The following is a 21,535-nucleotide window of genomic DNA, read 5'->3' as shown; positions in this document are numbered from 1 at the left end:
GGAGTAGTGCCTGTGGTATAGTAGGTGCTCAGTAAATATCGGTGGCCTTTACGCTCCCAGCGGGTACCGCGCTGCAGGTCCCCTCCCGATTAATACCTGCCCCTCCACCCCCCATGTGTCTCCTGGGGGCTGCGCCGCAGACCGATAGGCACGTGTTGATATGCAAATCTGGAAGCCTCCCTGTTTCTCTTCCACCTTCTCCTTTCCATAGTGGGTGCGTGGGAGCTAGCCATGTTCTTCTTTTAGATCCCCCCCGGCGCGGCTAGGACTAGTGCCAGGGCCTTGGTGGTACAGCCAGTGCTCTCAGCTGTTTACACTCTGCCCGTGACTCACCCACAACAGCCCAGAGAAGGCTCTGCCCAGGCTGGGCCCAGGCGTGGGGAGGCAAGAGAGACCGTGGTCTGAAAAGGCCACCGGGATCCTGGAATGAGGACGGAGGGCCGAGAGGCCGCCCAGAATCGTCCTGGCCCCCCGGGGGAGCAGGCACGGGGGCCAAAGACAGCTGGGCCAGGTTTGAGAAGATCTGTTACGGCTCACGCCCGCCAACCCTTTATCCAGGCCTCGTCTGGGCGCCCTGGGCTGGGAGCTGAGAGACCTGAGATACATCAGCCCTGGTCTCCACCTTCAGCACCTAGGAGGTGGATCTAGAAGGCAGTGGGTATTATGGGTGGTGATGGAGACAGCCACGGGATGACGTGGCGGTGGGGGGCGGGGCAGATTGAGGTTGTCATTCATTCAGTGGGCTGAGACTTTACTGAGGAAGGGCTTTCCTGGCGAAGGCAACAGCACATGCCAAGACACAGAGACGGTGCTCCAACAGCAGGAAAAGGTCGCATGCCGGCCCCGCCCTCCTGCTCCGGGACCTCGGGCCTCGCCCACCCTTCTCAGACGGCTTCATCTGTGAGAGTGGAGGTGGCGTTGCTTGGGTGCGTGGTTAGGGATTGCCCTGTGAGTCTTCCGTGGGCCTCTCCAGCTCTGACAGCGATTCTGTGGGAGCAAGGGTTACGGACAGGGCGGGGCACCCGGGTGGCTCAGTCTGTTGAGCATCCGACTTCGGCTCAGGTCATGATCTCGCACTCATGAGTTCGAGTCCCGCATCTGGCTCTGCACTGACAGCTCAGAACCTGGGAGCCTGCTTCGGATTCTGTCTCCTTTGCTCTCCGCCCCTCCCCCACTCACACTCTGTCTCTCTCAAAATAAATAAGCATAATAGTTTAAAAAAAAAAAAAAAGAGTTACAGGCAGGGCAGGGCTCTGGGTGACAGTGAGGTCCTGGTGGCTGGGCAGGCAGGACAAACAGGGCTGTCTGTTTAAGCAAGGAGGGGAACCCGGAGGAGGACACTACCAGCCAATGAGACTGTCTCTCCTGGCCCAGTGTTTGCTGATGGAATAAGGGAGTCGGGCGTGCCAACAGTGGGGAAGGAGGTGGCCTTGAACTGCACACACATGGGCTTTCGCTCGAGCTGGTCCCCTAGAGCACCATGCCGGGCATGGGCTGGCAGAGCCCCTGGAGATCAACATACCCATTAACGGAGGTGCTCAGAGAATGCAGTCCAGGCTGGGGCTCTAGCCCTCTTCCCTAGGCTCTGGCTCAGCCTAAGGAAAGGGACGGTGGGGGGTGGGGGTGGGGGAGTGGCCATCCCTCTCTGAGAGGGGAGAGAGCCCCTGGAGCCAGCTCCTTGCTCCCTGGGGGCGGTCCTGCCCCATGGGTTTAGTCTTGACTCTGCCACGAACTTGATGGGTGACCGTGGATCGGCCTCTTCTCTCTCTCTCTCGACTTCAACCTTCCTCCGAAAGTGAGAGACAGGAAGAGAAGCACGTTGGCCGCTTCCCAACAGGACCCCCACCCTTGCTTCAGCCGGAGAGTTCCGCTTTGAGCAGTTGGCCTGACGAGTCCCTCATGCACCGAACGACTGCTGAGTGCCCACTCTGTGCCAGCTGGGTATAAAAGCAGGCGAGACCGCCGGGTCTTCCAGCCTCGATGAGTTCCCTCTTTAGAAGGGGAGCCCCTGATTCCCGGAGCCTGCGCTGGGGCCACGTGTGGCTCCGTGGCTCTGCGGGGAGGCTCCCCAGTCACCCAAACCGTGGTTCACCCTTGCTAGCCATGTGGTCTTACGTAACCTTTTGGGCCTTGGGTCCCTCACCCGTGGACCGGGGACGAGGAGAACCCCCCGACCTGTGAGACCGGCTGGCATGGAGCCTTCCGAGGGTGCATGGCGGGTGCTGCATAGGCCTTGCTGGCCTGAGGATCCCGGTTCTAGGAAGGGGCAGCCACAGAGACAAGAGTCCCGCGATTCAGGCCAGGGGAGGAGAGGGGGATGAAGAACCCCCAAATTGGCAGGAAGCCCGGGGTTGGGTAGAAGTGAAGAGAGCTGGAGGCAGGGTCTCTGTCCCTCATCTTTCATCACTGTACCCCGTCCACACCCCCGAGAAGTCAGCAGCTTAACTGTCCTCTGATGGATCCCCGCCCCCACCCCAACACACACACACACACGCCTTGTGAGAGAAAAATACCTTCCATGCTCTGTGTCTGGTTGGCTGGAGAAGCAGGGAGAGAGCCAATCATTCCAGCACGCAGATGGGAACACTGAGGTTCAAGTGTCAGAGAAACAAGTCAGTTAACATCCATCGGGGCCGAGGAGAGACCCCCGGCCTGGACCCCTGCCTCATTTGTGGGGAGCAGTGAGGCTCAGAGTGCCCTGACACTGGGCCAGGTGTATCTCAGCCCCACCCTGCCCTTCCAGGGGCCCCAGCCACCCTGGGCACACCCTCTGCGGTGCCTGCCTCCCCTGGGGGGGAGCAGACGGTGCCGGGCCTGCCGGGAAGCGGTCGTCCCGGAGGCCGGCTGTTGCACAGATGCGAGCTGGGGGTAGGGGCAGCGGAGTCGGGGTGAGAAAGGCAGCGACCCTTGGCAGCTCAGGTCTGAGTCACCGGCCGGCGGCCCAGGAGTGGTAATGAGCGGATTAGAGTCATTATAGCCGAATGATTGGGAGCGCATTTGTTCACCCGGGGCAACCGCCAGCCCCAGCAAGGGCTACTCAACGCATTGCTGCCCCGGCCCGCCTTGCCCGTCGCCGTGGCCCCAACCTGCCCCCTCCCTCCCCCCAACCTCAACTCCCAGGCAGCTTCTGCGGCCTCCACGTGCCTCATTAGAGCCTCCTAGACATGCCCGCCTCACACTCCCTAGACATCACCCCTCTCCCCCTTTTCTTGGGCTTGGCAGGGGGGGCCCTGGAGCCGGAACTTGGAGACCTGTTAAGGGGGCACAGTCATTCCTGCCCAGGGAAACTGGCATAAAACCCCCCTGTAATAACAAATAAGATACTGAGTCTTAGTGCTTAAGATGTGCTAACAGACATTGCTCTAAGTGCTGGCCATGTTTGGTTTTTTAAAGTTTATTGATTTTGAGAGAGAGAGAGAGAACGAGAGGGGGAGGGACAGAGGGGGGGACAGAGGATCTGAAGTGGGTTCTGTGCTGACAGCAGAGAGCCCGATGTGGGGCTCGAACTCATGAATCACGAGATCACGACCAGAGGCAAAGCTGGATGCTCAACCGACTGAGCCACCCAGGTGAGTGCTGGATGTGCCTTTTTTTTTAATGTTTTATTTATTTGAGAGAGAGAGAGAGAGAGAGAGAGCATGGGGGAGGGGCAGAGAGCGATGGAGACACAGAATCTGAAGCAGGCTCCAGGCCCCGAGCCGTCAGCACAGAGCCCGACTTGGGGCTCGAACTCCCGGACAATGAGATCATGACCTGAGCCGAAGTCGGAGGCTCAACCGAATGAGCCACCCAGGCGCCCCAAGACATGTCTTAATTCACTTTGTTTCATGACAGCCCTGTGAGGTACGCTATTGTCATCCCCATTTCTAGATGAGATGACTTAGGCCCAGGGGGATTAAGTAACAGGCTCAAGGTCACACAGCTTGTGAGCAGAGCAGCTGGGCTTCCGTCCCACCTCCTTACTCCAGAGCCCTCCCAACCACCAAGTTCTGCCTGTCACTGCCCCTTCCCCGGGGGCCTCTCTGCCTGGGTGGGTGCCCCACTGCCACCCCATTCGTCTCCTTTAGGAGTCATCCTCTGGGAAGACGCTTCTCATCATGCCTGTCCCCCAGTGAGAAACCTCCCATGGGGCCCCAGTGCTCACCCAATAAGCTTCCACCATGGTATTTGAACCCCATCCTTCCTGACTTAGCCTTCCAGAACCCTTCATTCCTCATGCTCACCTCGGCCCCCACGCGGTGGAGCCTCAGCTCACATCTCATTTCAGAACGGTCCCACCTGGGGCTTTTGTGGGGGCTGTGCCCTCTTCCGGGAATGCTCGTTCCTGTGGGGTCTCCTGCCTCCAATGCCACCTGGCCTGTGTGCCCGAGCTGAGCGGGACACACGGCACCCTCAGTGGCACGGCGGGAGGGGGCAGCGGGGGCAGCCACAGAAAAGAGTAGGGGCTCTGGGGGCAGGTATGTGACTTCAGGACAAGCCACCGTCTCTCTGAGCCTCAGTTTCTGCAACAGGAATATTCCTCCTAGCTTCTCATGAAGTTTAACCATCAGGTGTGTGAAGGTCCATAACCACCTGTTGTGACAGACGTGGGGAGACCCCTGCTCCATCTGTGAAGCCCAGCGGAGACTCTGGTGTTGGCAATGCAGGGAAAGCCTTCTCCCGAGGCCCTTGTCCCTAGGAAGTCACTTACCCTCGGTGCCTCTTTGCTTTGGTCCCATCACTAATAACAGGGCCAGCAAGAAGTTTCTGTCCATCAGGCAGCCTCCAGTGACCAGTCCTGGCAGAGAGCCAGCCCCCCCCCCCCCCCCGGTCTCTGGGAGCCCAGCACCAACCATCTCCCACTCTGGGAAGGGGTGGGCGGCACCCTCCCTCCTCCACATTGCTGCCGCCTCGAAGAGTCAGAATCCGGGGAGACGGTCTCCTGGCAGTGGAGCTCCTGCTGCCCGCCCCGCACGGGTGTTTGTGATGCTGCCATGCCCGGGGGCGCAGGCGCTCCAGCATCAGGGCTGACTAGGTCCTGGGAGGGGGCAGGGAGGGGGTCCAGCCGGGGACGCTGGAGACAGCCGGCCCCCGGCGCCTTCTTGCCAGGAGGCAGGTGCCAGCAGGGCGTTTGGGCAGGGTCCTGGCTGCCCCTGGTCTGTTCCATTGTGAGAGAGAAGTACACGCGGGTGCCCAAACGTTTCGGGTGCCAGCAAGGCCAGAATCCCCAGGGGACGGCTGGGCACTTGACAGTGGCTGTTGGGAGGATATAGATGTTCAATCCCTCCTCGAGAGAGGGGCAGTGGTGACCTCAACCCCCAGACTGTCCTGCACCTGTAGACACCCCCCCCCCTCACTGCCCCCTCCGTGCCAGTCTCTGCTGAACGTGGGCAAACGCAAGCAGAGCAGACCTGCCCTCTGGGATTTCACACCAGTTTCGGGGCCCTGGTCGCTTCTCAGTCCCAACCTTTTCCTCCTGGGTTTGGTCCCAGGCCTGACCCCTCCCAGCTCCTCGCGGGGGTCCCACCTCACCACCCAGACCGCCGGGCCCAGCCCCCGAGGTTCCCAGGTCACCATCCGTCCCCCCACCAGAAAACACAAAACTAAGAGCTCGTCCTAAGCTCAGTCTCACGCAGGAGGGTCTAATGGGAAAATGGACGTACGAAAAATAATTTACAAATATACACTCTACAAATAAACTTACATTTTTATTTTGAATGGCTAACACGTTCACATGATTCAGAGGGTAAAAGTCAAAAAGGACAGGGGCGCTTGAGTGGCTCAGCTGGTTAAGCATGTCCGACTCTTGGTTTCGGCTCAAGTCATGACTCACAGTTTGAGTTTGAGCCCCGTGTCAGGCTCTGTGCTGGCAGCTCAGAGCCCCTTGAGGATTCCTTCTCTCCCCCTCTGTCTGCCCCTCTCTGCACTCTCTCTCTCTCTCTCTCTCTTTCTGTCTCAAAATAAACATTAAAAATGCTTTAAATTCAAAAAGGAAGTAATGTGAAAAGTCACTTCTGCACTGAGCCCTGGCCACCCCCCTTCCCCTCTCCAGACAGCATTGGTGACGACCTCGTGTGGTCTTCCAGAGATTTCAGTGGCTAAACCATCACCTTCGTTCCTGCTTTCGTTCGCCAGCCTTTTAAAATGCATATACATGCTGTGCTCTATCTGTCCGCCTTCCCTGAAAAATACATCTTGGTTATTGTTTTATGTCAGTTGAAAAGCAGCTCCTCATTCTTATTTCATGGCTTGCGTGTTACTTCGTTGTATGCAGGGGCCACAAGTCACTTAACCAATCTCCTATTGGTGCACATTTACCTTGCTTTTGGTCTTCGGCCATCACGTTCAACGTTGCAGTCAACAACCTTGTACGCAGGCCCCTTCAAGCGCAGGCTAGCAAACCTGAGGACAGGTTCCCGTCGGTAGAATGTAGTAGGACGGCGAGGTTAGATGTGTCCTCGTGTCCACGTGCAGCTGGGAGGGGGCGGAGGGGGGGGTGTCACACGGTCCTCGCCGAGGTTGCTACGCCCTCACCAGCCGTGTCTGCGTTTGCCTGTCCTCTCGTAGCTTCTCCAGCACCGTGTTTTATCGAGCTTTGCGAGCTTTGCCCTGATATTTGAATAATGGTATGTCAGTGTGGTGAGAAGTTTTGAAACGGGCAGTTATATTGGTGGCCGTTTACTGAGCAGCGAGGCGTCGTGCCAGGCACGTTACGTGTGACATTATACTCGCTTCTCACGTGGAACCGTTGGAAACCGATAGCAGTTGCCCCATTTTATACAGGAGAAAACTGAGGCCCTGAGGACTTAGGTACTTACTTCCCTGAGGTCCCACAGAGGCAGAGGTTTGACCCCGACTGTCCGCATGGAGCCTGTGCTCCTTCCTCATTCCAGACTGCCTGCCAGTGAAGGGCTGCCGAAGATTCCCCACGTGGGAGACCACCCCCTCCTCGACCCAACTGGGCCCTGGGCCCACCCGAGGCTCTGGCTTCCCAGGAGGGTGAGGGGGCAGGCTTGGCCCCACAGCCCCAGCTGGGGGTGGTGCCCGCCCTGAGAAGGACTCTCAGAGCCTCAGCTCTGCCCTCCCAGAATCAAGGCCCAGCAGGAGGTGGACTCCACGGTCCTAAGCACCAGGCAGGTCGGTGTCCCCAGGGGGCAGAGCCACCACCCAGGCCCTCACACTCTCGGCCATCTGTCTCCTGGCAGCAGCTTCCGCAGGCTGCTCCCCTAGGCCTCTCCCTTTCTGGAGCTCTAGCCCCTGCCTTCCCCAGGCAACCCACAGCCCCAGCGGCCCATTGACATCGGGTGCTGGACCCCTCAGGCCCGGTCCCCCTGCTCTCCGAGTCCACGCCCCCAGCTCCCTCTGGCACAGTCACCGACTGGTGAGTGTCTCTGGGTTTTCCCCTGCCGGGCCCGCAGGTGGGGCGAGGCAGGTGCCGAGCCAAGACTCAGGAGTCCACCTCGCCGCCGTGTGGCCCGGGCCAGCGTCTCTGCCTCCCCTGGGCCTCACGGTGCCACAGCCTTCACTGTCCAGTGCTCCCAGCTCTCCCGGGGCCGGCCTCTGTCCCGGAGAAAGGCTGAGGACACTCCAGTTGCCAGGAGGGGCTGGAGGTCCCCCCCGCCCCCACCCGATCCCACTCTCGGGGGACTTCGAGGCCTGCCCTTCCGAGGCCTTCTTTCCCTGCTCCCCTCCCCCAGGCTCCAGACGGGCCCAGCAACCGCTGTGAACTCTGATCCCAGCCTGTCCAGCAGGGGTGGGGCGGGACGTTCTGTCAACAGTGGCAGAAACTCGTTAACTGAATGTCAATAGGATTAAAGGCTCTGATACTCCAGTAGCCGAGTACGACGTGACGTGATGTGATGGGCGGTGGGGAAGGGCTCCGCAGGGCCAGGGCATGCATGCGTGTGCGTGTGTGTGCGTGTGTGTGTGTGTGTGTGTGTGTGTGTGTGTGTGTGTTTGGTGGGGGGTGGGTATGTGGGAGAGAGAAAGAGAATAAGTTTGCAAATGAAGATTGAGCACTGAGAAGCCTTCTAAGGAGGCTGTGGATGGTGTCCCCAGGGACTCCAAATGGCAGCTTTGTCACTCAGACAAGGACGAGCTGTGTCAAGCTCCCACGGGGTGTCACGCTCTCTACTGGCTGCCGGGGGGGGGGGGCAGGTGGGAGCTGGAAGAAGCAGTCCTGGGGGTTCCGGAACCAGTCCTGGGGGTTCCGACACAACAGAGGAACAGGAGGGGCTCCGGCTGACCCATACCCTTGGTCACTGTTGAGTCGGGGGCCCAGAGAGGCTAGGGGACGGTCTCGAGGTTGCATGGCAAGCCGGATGGAGATCGGGTCCCGAGCGCAGGACTCCAGCACACCTACCCACGTACTGCACAGTGAGTGCACACACACGCACGCACACACACACACACGCTCTCAGTGCCTAGCGCAAGATGCAGAGGACATCTCTCAAGTCCTCTAGGCTAAGCTATTGGAGGGAAGGTGGCCAGGAACAGCAAGGCTGCGTGAAGATTGGAGTCCTGTTCCCTGCAATGGAGGACATGCTGGAGACAAGGGTTTGAGTCCCGGCTCTGCCATTCTATGGGTGCATGGTCAGGAGACGATCTCGGAACCTCGGTTTCTTCTTCTGGGGCAGCAGGATGAGAGTAGCAGTTGTTCGGAGGTTCACAGGAGAGCCCCCGGCCCATAGCTGGGCTCCATGATTCCGCCCTGCCTTTCCCTCACCCCAGGTGCACGGGAAGATCAATAAAATCTCATCGAAAGGAATCGGCCCTGGGTGGAGTCCGATAAACAGCAAAGCCGCCCGGTCTCCGCTGAGGCCCGTTCCCCCATCACATCTCAGGGCCCTGCTTGGGGAGGTGCCCTCAGCAGCGGGGAGTCCCAGAGTTACCCATCCCTTCCGGGGAGGGGCCCCGGACACCTGCTGTGCCCGCGCTGCCCAGGCTGCTGGCTGGCATACAGACAGGCAGGCAGGCAGGTCGGCCAGCGGCCACTCTGGACATGTAAATTGGCATCATGGATATTCCTGGCCCCAGGGGCCGCTGACCTTTACAGTTGCTGCCTCCCTCCTTCTTCCCCTTCCAGCCCTCCAGGCTCGGCGGGCTGGCCATGAGATGCTGGGGCCTCGTGGATCAGCAGGAGGCGGAGGGGGTCTGCGCCAGAGGGCCTCTGGGGAGGGAGCTCTGGTGGCGGGCCCTGCAGAGACCAGGTTGCCCTCTCCTCTTCACCCGGGCAGGGGGAGCCCACTGTCCCCTGACTCAGCGTCAGCTGTCCCCCACCTCTAGCTGGGATCTCCTCCCCCCCCCCCCCACCGCGAGTCATTGCCTGACTCACGGGCAGCCTGAGCCCCCAGATGAGCAGCGACATTGAGATATCGGTCGCCCCCGGCTGTCTGTGACGTCTCCCCAGGGACTGCCCCATCTCTGCGGACTGACAGCTATGCTGAGCACGCTGTCAGCTTTTCTGGGTTCAGCAGTCAGGCGTGCCCCTCGGAGGAGTGGAAGCCCCTCCCCAGCCTGCCACCACCCCTTCCAGGTCCCAGGGGACTCTTGTCACGGGTGGCTTGGTCAGCCAGCTGGCTGGGCAAGTTTCCTAAGATGCATCTAAATTCAAACCCATCTACAGACTCGCCAGGAGGGCAGGCTGTGCCCTGGGTCCCCGGAGCACGGAGCCGGGGACACTGAGTCATGCCCCCGGAGTCTCACGATCAGAAGACGCCATTTACTAATTTTTATTGTCCGGTCCACAGGTATCTCTTGGGCTAGGGATGCTTCAATGAATGTTACAGGTTGAACCGTGTCCCCCAGGGGGTATTTTGACGTCTTAACCCCCAGTACCTCAAAAACATGACCTGACTTGGGGCGCCTGGGTGGCTCAGTCGGTTAAGTGTCCGATTCTTGATTTCGGCTCAGGTCATAATCCCCCGGGTTCGTGAGTTTGAGCCCCGCATCGGGCTCTGCCCCAATAGCACAGAGCCTGCTTGGGATTCTCTCTCCCTTTCTCTCTCTGCCCCCCCTCACGCACACTTTCTCTCTCCCCCTCTTTCTCAAAATAAATAAACATTTAAAAAAAAAAAAAAAAGAATATGACCTGATTTGGAAATAAGGTCACTGGAGGTAACTAACTTGTAATCAAGCGAAGATTGGGTCATACTGGAGTAGGGTGGCCCTTAATCCGACATGACCGGTATGGGACGAGGGGAGATGACCGTGTGAAGACACAGATGGGAGAAGAGAGTGCCATGTGATGACAGAGGCGGTGGGGGGGGGGGAGGGGGAACTGGAGAGAGGGATTTCCAAGTCCAAGGACACCAAGATTGCCGGCAAGTGTCAGAAGCTTTGGAAGAGGCAAGGGGGGGGATTCTTTCCTACGGGTTTCGGAGGGAGCGCGCCCCGCCGACACTTTGATTTCAGGCTCGTGGCCTCCTGAGCTGTGAGACCATCCGTTTTTGTTGTAGGGCATCTGGCTCGTGGGACGTTGTTACGGCGGAAATGAGTACAAGGAATGATGCGAGCGTCGCGGTCCTGGGCTGCTGGAGCTCACGGCGCGGCAAGGGGAGACCAGAGCCGTGAAGCAAGTTCACGAATAAATGTGGAGTCACAAGACATGGCTGGCACTCTGGAAATAGCAACTGACCCTTTATTAGGTGTTTGCTACCTGCCTGGCGCGGTCACAAGACTTTTTATGTAGCTGTCTTAATCCCCACACCAAGGCTATCAAGTAGGCCCCCTCGTGACGTCTGTCTCACCGATGAGGAAACTGAATCAGAAAGGTCCGGTCACCTGCCCGAGGTCACACAGCAGGAATATGGCCGGGAGAGAACCTGAGCCCGGCAGGCTGGCTCTGGATCCCAAAGGCCGAACCGTTACTTAGTGCCCCGAAGAGGGAAGCAGACAGGAAAATAAGGGATGGGGAGGCGGGGGAGACCATTTAGAAAGAGAACTAACGATCCCTTTAAACACACATGGGACCAAGTCCCCCTCCTCTTGTCAGACCTTCAGTGGCTCCTGTGTTCAAAGTGCAGGCTCCGCACCTTCCCGCTGCAGGGAGCAGAGACTCAGAGCAGCCGGTCAGGGCCAGCCTGGCGGGAGGCTAAGCTGAGCGAGACTCGGGCTCTGCCACTCACGGGCACTGCTGAGCCTCGCTCCCGTCTCCCGTCAAGCGGGAATGGGAAGAGGGCCCCACGGTTGCTGGACGGGCTCGTGACATAGAGCGCAAAGCTTCTGCGTAGAGGCAGGCCTTGCCTAACGGTTCTCCCTCCGCCCCCTGTGCCCCCCTCTGCCCCTCTCGGCTCCCCACCGGAAATTGTAGCAAAACCGACCCTGACAAGCTGGCAGCTCCCTATTCCTCTGCTTGGGAGGCCTTTCTCTTCCTTCTCCTCTTCCTCCCACTTGGAGCATCCCCTGCCCCGCCCTCCCCCCTCCCCCCGGAGTCAGGTGTCCCCCTACCCCACCAGGGCCTCCCAGGGAGCCTGGGGACCCATCAACAAGAGAAGCCCTACACGCCTTAGCTCAGTCTTGCCTCAGTCTTGTCTTGCCTCAGTCTACCCATCCCGACGGTGCTGTGACCCCCGGGATTCCCACCTGTCCCTTCGCCCTCCCAGCTGTCCCCCCGTCCCCCTTCCCTCACCAACTGTCCTGCCATCCTCCCCTGCCAAGTGTCCGCCTGAGCCGGGGGTGGAGGAGAGGGGCCGCCCCTCTTCCTGGTTGACATGCAGATTATATGGCTGTCTTTCCCAGAAGAGAGTGGGTGACGAGGGTAATTAGCTGCTGCCAAGCAGCCACTCCAAGGAGAGTCAGCTCTGCTCCTGGGAGTTAGTGACAGTAGGGAAGGCCTCCTTCACCTCCCACTATGGCCAATGCCTCCCTTCCTCCTGAAGAATTCTGGATGCCCGAGCCTGGGGAGTCCCCACCTCCTGAGTCAATCAAGAAGTCATATCATGTTGGGGCACCTGGGTGGCTCAGTCAGTTAAGCCTCTGACTTCGGCTCAGGTCATGATCTCGTGGTCTGTGAGTTTGAGCCCCGCGTCGGGCTCTGAGCTGACAGCTCAGAGCCTGGAGCCTGCTTCGGATTCTGTGTCTCCCTCTCTCTCTCTCTGCACCTCCTCTGTTCATGTGCTCTCCCTCTCTCTCAAAAATAAACATTAAAAAAATCATATCATGTTGCAGAGGCAGTGGAAAAAGTTCCATCTGTGGCCTCAGGAGGCCTGGGTTCCAGTCCTCCCCCTTTTTGCTGTATGATCTTGGACGAGTCAACTCCCCTGCCTAATGCTGGTATACAACACGAGATACACAATATGCCCTCATACACAAATGAGAGAGAATGAACCCCAAGCCCCTCCATCGTGTGATTGCGGCAAACACTGCTGACTGCCCACACCCCCTTTGCTAACCACTCTCCACCTTTGGGGTTGCCTTGACCCCCATTCCCATGGATGGATCAGGGCTAGTCCTGGCTGACCATGCTTCCCAATTTCCCGGCTTCCCCTGAGTCTAATGCTGACCGATGAGGCATAAACAGAAGTTGACCGTGTGGGGCTTCGGGAGAGTTTTTGATTTTTTCAAAGAAGGAGCACACAGGGCTAGTAGTGTTCCTTTTGACTCCAGCTTCCTTTTTTTTTCTTGCCAGGAACCTAGACGTGATGCCTGGAGGTGTGGCAGCCGTTGTGGTACCGTCAGGTTGAAAGCCAACATCTAAGGACGGTGGAAGAAATCATGAGGCCAGCAAAGCAGCCGAGGCAGTTTAGCCGAGGCAAAGCTTCCTTGTTATGTGGGAAGAGGAAGCCCTAAAGTGTTTAAGTCACCGTTGTTAGGTTTGCTTTGACTTGTGACCAAAAGCATTCCTCCCAGATGCGGATTAGTATCTGTCTGTAGATGTCTCCATTACTGTAGGCCACTTTAGGTTATTGAGAGCCTTGCTCAGTGACACGATTACATACCTGGTGACCCACTGGCTGACTGAATAGTAAGGACCAAGGATATATAAGTCAATAGCAATAATACTATCTTCGTATTATTGTTAGTATTATCACCCCATGTATCGAGGACGTGCTACACCCTCTATATGACGCATTATCTCATTTAACCCCCACGGCAACACTAGAAGTGGAAGCTGAGCGGCACCCATTTTACAGATGAGGAAAACTGAGGCTCAGAAGGGGTCACGCAGCTGGTGGGCCATGAGGCTAGAGTTGGAGCCAGGTATGTGGGCTCCAGACACAATTTCTGTTCTCTCCACTGCACACCCTCAGGTCAAGAGAACCAGCTTGATCATTTTGTCTTTCGGCCAAAGAATGGAAGAGGGAGGGAGAGTGGCCTTGCTGGATGGGGTGGCCCCGGGGCTCCCTGAATCTCAGCTGTCATGTGCGCAACTCTGCTGAGCTTGGGGAGCTGAGGGCTGGGACTTAGAGAGTAACAAGGAGTCTGTCCCCAGGGCCTGAGACCTTGGCAATCCAGGTCGTGGGGGGACCATGAGGTGCCAACCCCTGGCCCCATCTGTTCCTCAGACTCTTCTGGGAGGACTCCACTTGTTCCTCGAGGAAAAAGGCAACAGAGGAAGCCGGGCCAAGCCCCCTCTCCTGACCCCTTACACGGTGGCATCCCCTTGCTCCGGCAGCCTGTTCTGGGAGGGGGATGGAGCTGGAGAGAGGCAGCAGGTGCCTGCTTAGATTCTAGGTGAGCCCAGAGAGGTGAGAGAGTGAACCGAGGGGCACCGACCCCAGAGGAAGAAGGCCAGGGAAAGGTGAGAGCCAAAGCAGGAGAAAGGGGAAGAGTGTTCTAAGGAGTGAGCCCCTCAAGGGCGAAGGCTTGGCATTTGGCAGGGAGAGGGTTCAGCAGAGCCGAGCAGGAGCGGGGGAGGAAGAGAGGGGAGGCTGGGAGGGGAGCGAGGGCGGGTCCCTGGGGCTTGAAGAGCCTCGTGGTGTTACCTGGAGGGGTGGGGGTTGTGGAGGGCTGGGCCACGGCCACACAGATCCCATGGCTCACCCCAGAAGAGGACAGGCATTGGATTCGCATTTGGAGCAAGGGTCTCTCCCGGGTGCAGTGTTCCGAGTCCCTGAGGCCACAGCTTAAGAGGCTGTGCAAAGGGGCACCCAAGCGGTGCAGTCAGTTAAGCCTCCGGTCATGATCTCCTGGTTTGTGGGTTCATGCCCCATGTCGGGCTCTCTGCTTACAGTGTGGAGCCTGCTTGGGGTTTTTTCTGTCTCAAAATTAAATAAACATAAATAAATAAATAAATAAATAAATAAATAAATAAATAAAATTTGAAAATGTATTTAAAAAGGGGGGGGGCTATGCAAAATGGCTGCCATCTGCAGGGAAGTTTGTGAGAATTGGCTACCCCCCCCCCCAAGGCTGGGCGACCAAGAGAGGTCTGCCCTTTCCCCCCAGTCCTGTCCTCAGACTACGGGGCAGGTAAGGGTCCGTTTTTTGCCTTCAGGTACTAACTTTGGGTTCCAGCAACTCTTAGAAATTCATGCAATGCCCACAGTGATGCCCTGGTGGCTGAGAAGTGTTTATCTTGCAATGTTTAAACAATTCATATTACTTATAGATTTGTGTATATAAATTTAGATATAACGTGCAGGGAGTGGGATGCTGGGATCCTTCCCATTACCAACTAGGTGGGTTTTGAAGACTAGAATTCCTAATAATGCTATTTTTAAAAAATATTTTCGAAATATTTAATAACATTTGATTAAAATTTCCGAAAGAATAAAAAATCCAGACTTGATTTGAAATGTCACTGATTACAACTGTATTTTGTCTCTTGATTTTAATCAATCATTTTGACTGTTTTAGAAAAATATCTCCTTGAAAAATATTTTAAACACTTTACATTTACCGTAATTTATCTTTTTGATGAAAATGATATTTCGTTTCTTTTTTTTATTTATTTATTTTATTTTATTATTTTATTTTTTTTCAACTTTTTTTTTAATTTATTTTTGGGACAGAGAGAGACAGAGCGTGAACGGGGGAGGGGCAGAGAGAGAGGGAGACACAGAATCGGAAACAGGCTCCAGGCTCCGAGCCATCAGCCCAGAGCCCGACGCGGGGCTCGAACTCACGCGAGATCACGCGAGACCTCGCGAGATCATGACCTGAGCCGAAGTCGGGTGCTCAACCGACTGCGCCACCCAGGCGCCCCTCGTTTCTTTTTTTTAATGTTTATTTATTTATTCTGAGAGACAGCGAGCACACAAGCCGGGGAGGGACAGAGAAAGAGAGAGAACATCCCAAGCAGGCTCCACTCGTCAACACAAACCTTGAGCTCATGATGTGGAGCTGAAATCAAGCGTTGGACACTTAACCGACTGAACCACCCAGGCGCCCCTATATTTTATTTCTTTAGTCTTTTATGATTATGCCTGTTACCAAAACACAAGTTAGTAATTTTGGTGAAACGAAGGCATGAACATTTTTGTGGAAGAAAACTATAATAATTTATGAATTATGTATATCTTTATTTTACTACTTGTCCAAACACAGCCGGTCCCTCAACAGAACACCCAAACATACCAGCTTTCGAGCATATAAAAACCATAGCTTTATGCCTACTTTTCAATTTTGCCACTATGGAGGTATATTTATCAAGGTAAGACAAGGGAACATATTTTATTCCGCAGCTTGTTTGCTTGATTTGTAAACATTTAGGCATATGGTCTGTGGGTCTCCATTTGTGCTCTTGCAAATATTAGAGGCAGATCTGTTTTGTTTTTTAAATAATAGCTTTATTGATAGATAATTAATATACCATAAAGCCCACCCCTTTTAAAGTGAACAATTCAGCAGGTTTCAGTGTATTTATAAAGTTACACATCCGCTACGACCACCGAATTCCAGAACATTCCCATCACCCCCTCTCCATGAAACCCCGCACCCATTAGCTGTCACTTCCCACCGTCCCCTCCCCCAAGCCCCTGGAAATCACTAGTCTACTTTCTGTTTCTATAAATTTGCCTATTCTGGATACTTCATATAAGTGAATATGTGGCCTTTAGCGTCTGGCCACATGATTCACTAAGCATGACGTCTTCACGTTTCATCCATGTTGTAGCAGGTGTCAGAATTTCATCCTTTTATAAAGCTGAGTAATATTCCATCATATGGATAGACCAGCCAATGGGTGTTTAGGTTGTTTGCACAAAAGGCTCTTAGGAAGAGTGCTGCTAAGAACATTTGTGTATGATTTAAAAAAAATTTTTAATGCTTATTTATTTTTGAGAGAGCGTGACAGAGCACGAGCGGGGGAGGGGCAGAGAGAGCGGGAGACGCAGAATCCGAAGCAGGCTCCAGGCTCTGAGCTGTCCACCGGACACGGGGCCCAAACCCGCCAACCGAGAGACCATGACTTGAGCTCAAGCTGGATGCTCAACCGACTGAGCCACCCAGGCGCCCCCCCCCCCATACTTTTTTTTGTGGACCCATGTTTTCAGTTCTCCTGGTCACATACCCAGGGGTGGAGTCGCCGGGCCACATGGTAACTCTCTGTTTCACTTTTCTAGGAACTGTCAAGATGTTTTCCAAAGCGGCTGCACCGTTTTGCCTTCCCACCGGCAATGCACGAGGGTTCTGATTGCTTCACATCCTTGTCGGCACTTGTTACTGTCTGTCCCTTTGATTATAACCATCCTAGTGGGTGTGAAGAGGTATCTCACGGTGGCTTGGATTTGCATTTTCCTGATGACTAATGATGTCTAGCATCTTTCATGTGCTTCTTGGCCATTTGCATATCTTCTTTGGGGGAAATGCTTATTCAAATCCATGCCCACTTTTTTACTTGGGTGATTCAGGTCTGGCTTTGATACTTACAAATGGGTGATTCAGGTCTGGCTTTGATACTTACAGGGGATATGGCAACAATCGTTACAACCGGATCCCAACTGCGGAAGGCTCGCCTGTGCATTTTGGGGTGTGCAGATTAACACTTCCGGTCTCTGCAGAGGTGGCTCCTGTCACCTAGAACGCCTCCTCTTTTCACCCCTTTTGCAGAGCCTTCTGGGTTATCGTTCTCTGGCCGCAGAGTGGTAACTGGCCACATAACAAGGTGGGCTTGGGAGCCAGGCTGCCTGCTTGGCACCCAGACCCTCCGAGGCCTCAGTTGTGCAAACCCGAGCTGCCAGCTTCCCAGTTTCCTCCCCTCTAAAATGGGAATGAGGGGCATCCGGGTGGCTCAGTCGGCTGAGCCTCTGACTTCGGCTCAGGTCACGATCTCGCGGTTCGCGAATTCGAGCCCGCGTCCGGCTCTACATGGACAGCTCGGGGCCTGGAGCCTGCTTCGGATTCTGTGTCTCCCTCTCGCTCTGCCCCTCCCCTGCTCATGCTCTGTCTCTCTCTGTGTCTCAAAAATAAATAAAAACACTAAAAAAAAAAATTAAAATGGGAATGATCATGCCTCCCTTAGAGAATTCTTGGAAGAACTCGCTGAGAATATATGCGTAAAACCTGTCGCATCCTGTGCACAAATGGTGAACTTCCTCCTGCACAGAGCACCTTCAGGGACAAGGGGTCACTACTTTCAGGACAGGACTTTCCACCTACGGGTGATGTTCACTGGAGCAAGCCCTTGGGACGTTTGGCTGAAAATCACCTCCCTGTGCCCCTCACCCGCAGGGTCCCAGGACAATAAGGACAGTATTCAGGCCCAGGCAGACACGGGGCTCTCGAGTCTTCAGCTCAAGCCTTCAGCTTTCGAGCCTGGGGTGAAGGCTGTGGGCTCCGCCTCCTCCCTGATTGTCCATCTACTCCTCCCCTCCCCCTCTGTGTCACCCACGCTTCCTCCCTCCTTCCCGAGTGGCGGGTGACTGCTCAGGGGACGTGAGAAGCAGCTGGAAAGTGACACAACACCCCTTAATTACCTTTGTTCCTTCTATGTCCCAGCACCTAAATTTAGTCAGCAGAGCCTGGGCACTGGGGACCCAGCTCCTTCCCCCACAAACCCCCCACCCTCAGCAGAGGCAGGAAAATGAGCCCCAGGCCAGGGCGTCTGCCCCAGCACCTGATCCTTATCGCCCCGGGCACGCGGCAGGGTCAAGGCCATCTCTGAGAGGGGGAGCGGGGACGCTAGACTCCTGTGGGGACCCTCTCTCTTGCATTTGCCATTTGGGGCCGCAAGGCATGATGGGGAAGAACGCCACCTGCCCACCCCCCTGCCCTTTTCAGTGACGGGGAAGCCTGGGAGGGAGGGTCAGAACGAGTCAGGGGCGCAGGCTCCGAAGTCAGACAGCCCTGCGTTCTCAGATGCCACTCTACTTACTAGCTGCCAACACCGGGCGAGTCGGCGAACCTCTCTGGGTGTTGTTTCCTCGCTTGGAAGATGCTGCCGAATCTCCGGGATCTGTCAGGGAATGGAGGTGAGATGATCCGAGTAAAGCACGCGGCGTCAATCAAGTGCCCGCGGAAGTTGCTTGACACGTTTAACAGCCCCCCCCCCCCCGCCCGCCCCGCCCCGTGCCTCTGGGCCCACACTCTTCCTCCTCCACCTGCGACACCTGATGCCTCTGCCTCAGAGGAGGACACGGAGGCCTGAGAAAAGTTAGTTAACAGGCCCTAGGTCGCCCAGCTGGTTGACTCCAAGGCTGGGATTCGAACCCCGGCCTGCAGGCCCCAGAGCCCTCCGCAGCTACGCCCTTCCGTGCGTTGTGCTGGCGGAGGGGCCCCCGCCCCTTCCAAGTTCATCTCAAGGCCCACTCCCTCCGGGAGGCCCTCCTGGCTGGCTCTATTGCAGGTCTCTCCTTGTTCTCTAGGACTAGAGTGTGTCTGCCACAGACATGCCGCGTCCAGGCTTCAGGACGAATTCTAGAAGAGGAGGGCTTGCTCGTGGCTTCCCTGAGTCTTTGAAGTCGTGCGGGTGTGACCTACAGGTCGCTGCTCTTTGGGGGTAAATAGACAAAGGGGAAACCAGCCGGTGGGAAGAGAAACTGAGCTGGGGCCGAAGATGGGACCCAGAGGGGGTGACAGGTGGGGAAAAGTGTGCCTGGCCCACTCCGTAGCCCAGAGATGGCTGACGGGGGCTTCGCCCCAGAGCCGGGAGGCCAGGCAGTCCCTGTCAGGGATGGGGTCAGGGTCAGTCAAGCCTCGGATAGATACCGTCATTTCTGGGTCTCTGGACGTCAGTTTCTCGTCTGCAGAATGGGAAGGTAAATGCAGGTCTTTTAGGAGTGGAGACAGGATGGAGGGATGGGGGTGTGACCCAGCCCCGTGTCCCTCGTGGCCTCCAGCCCAGTGGCAGCCACTCAGGTGTGGCCCCTCTGCTTGGACAGCTTCCTCGGGTACAATTCCCTCCCATTCTCTCTCTCTCTCTCTCTCTCTCTCACACACATACACACACACACACACACACACACACACACCACTTCTTGGCCATGCTGGACCTCACAGACACAACCCCTCAGGGGGCACCAGTTGGGGGTGGCCTGAGACAGTCCCCCCCCCCCCGCCCCCTACCCACGGCTGCACTGATCTGCTGTCCCCAGGCCATCAGTGCCAGGCTGTCATCAGGCCTCACCAGCCCTCATGACCTCACCGATGAGGGCCTTTCATCATCGCCAGTGAGGAAACCAGAGCACAGAGGGGCTAAGGAATGTTCCAGAAAGACAGAACTTGGATTCAGACCTGGGCAGGCTGGCCCCAGTGCTAGAAACTACTACACTCCTCTGCCTCTCCTGACACGCCCCCTTCGCCCCGCACGGGCTGGAGTCCCTGGCCAGCCTTACAGTGCGGGAAGGCGCTTCGGGGGGCACCTCCGAGGTTCGGTCCTTCACTGCAAGTTCCCCTCACTGACGGGGCTCGTTGACTTTGGCCTTCTCCCTTGTAATACCTCCCCCCAAGTAATAATCTAATACGACTAGCAGCCGATATTCTCCCAGGCCCTTCTATGCACCAGGCGGCGCCCATCCTGAAACTTGACACGTTTAGTCATTTCACCCTTAGGGCAGTCCTAAGAGGAGACTAGTGTGGGTTTCCTCGTCCAGATGAGGAAACTGAGGCTCAGAGAGGTTAAGTTCTCAGGGGAACCCAGGCAGGCTGGCTCCAGTCATTCATTCACACCACGGCCCTCTGAACCTCAGCCTCCCGCCTCCGTCTGCCGGGCCTGGTGCAGACCCCCCCCCCCCCGCCCCATCTCCCACCTACCCCGCTGCTGGGAACCCTTGTCCCCCACCGCCAGGAAGGCCTCCGCCCAGCATCCAGGAGAAGGGGGAGGAGGGGTGGGCTTGGCCTCTGCAGGCAGCCCAGGGCAATCCCGGCAGTCCCTCACCCCTGTCGGCCCGCCCCCAGCCCTCCCTCTGCAGGAGCTGCCTGGCCGGCTAGCTCTGGAAGCCCCAGAAGCCTCCACCGAAGGCAAACAAACAGAGACAGAATGGCCTGGGCTGAGCCCCGTGAGGAGGAGGGAAATGTTTTCCCAGCTGCCTCCCTTTCTCGACACCACTCCCGCCCTGGATCCAGTAAGTGGCATGACCGTGCAGAGCGGTGCCCAGGCCTTTAAGGACGGCTCCCTCTGTTACGCCAGGAGAAGGTTGTTCCCGTAAAGGGCTCCATTAAATCCTTAGCCACGGGCTGTACTCTCCTCTGTTTCCATCTCAGCCAAGGAGGAGAGGGGGGCATTCGTCCAGTCCCTGTGACAGAAGCGAACACTATGGGGTCTTCGTTAAATGGACACTTTATTAGTAGCGTGATGCTTAATGTCACCGTGGCAGAGATAAGACCATACAACCTTGTGTAACTGGGAAAGGACCCAGCCGGGAATGCCAAGGGGGGTGACTAAAGTTTCTCTCGTGTACACTGTTTACTCCTCAAACAGCGAGTGGCTCCAGTCTCTGGAGCTTCTGTGAGCACAGGGGTCTCAGGCCAGGAGATGGGGGCCTTGAGTCATGGCATCCAGAAAACCAGGCATGTTTGGAAAGGCGGGGGTTGGCTGGTATAGGAAACAAAACTCTCGCACCATGTTGCACATGACCTGCAGACAACAGCATATTCCTTCCTTCTTTCTTTCTTTCTTTCTTTCTTTCTTTCTTTCTTTCTTCTTTCTTTCTTTCTTTTCCCTTTGTTTCCTTTCCTTTCTTTTCCTTTCCTTTCCTTTCTTTTAAAGAGCACATTTCTAAATATCCCATCGAAACAGGGAAGGAACACTCTGGAAAGGGTCCAGAGAGCAAGGGAAGATAGCTGCAGTGGAACTGTAGCAGGCCTGTTGTTATTGCTTAAGAGGTGTAAATTCTGCCCCCCCACCCCCCGGGGTTTTCCTCCTTTAATTTCATGTATGGACCTGCGTGTTGTTTAGGCTTCTATTCTGTTGAAGGTGGTAGAAAAACCCAAAGAAATAGTGCGCCAAACAATATGGAAGTTAATTTTTCTTCCAAGTGAACAACGTTTGGCAGAATCTAGCCCAAGACTGATGCGGTGGCTCCGCAAATATCAGAACCCAGACCATTTATCGTTGCCAGGTCATCCTTAACATGTGGCATCTACCTTATGATCCGAGATGGCTGCTCCAGCTCCAGCAATCGCATAACATATTCCAGCCAGCAGAAAGGAAGAAGAGGCAAAAAGGGTACAGCCC

Source organism: Herpailurus yagouaroundi, unplaced genomic scaffold (assembly GCF_014898765.1).
Source record: "Herpailurus yagouaroundi ecotype Mexico unplaced genomic scaffold, PumYag 187, whole genome shotgun sequence".
In the NCBI taxonomy this organism is placed as follows: Eukaryota; Metazoa; Chordata; class Mammalia; order Carnivora; family Felidae; genus Herpailurus; species Herpailurus yagouaroundi.
This window is presented reverse-complemented; position numbering follows the sequence as displayed.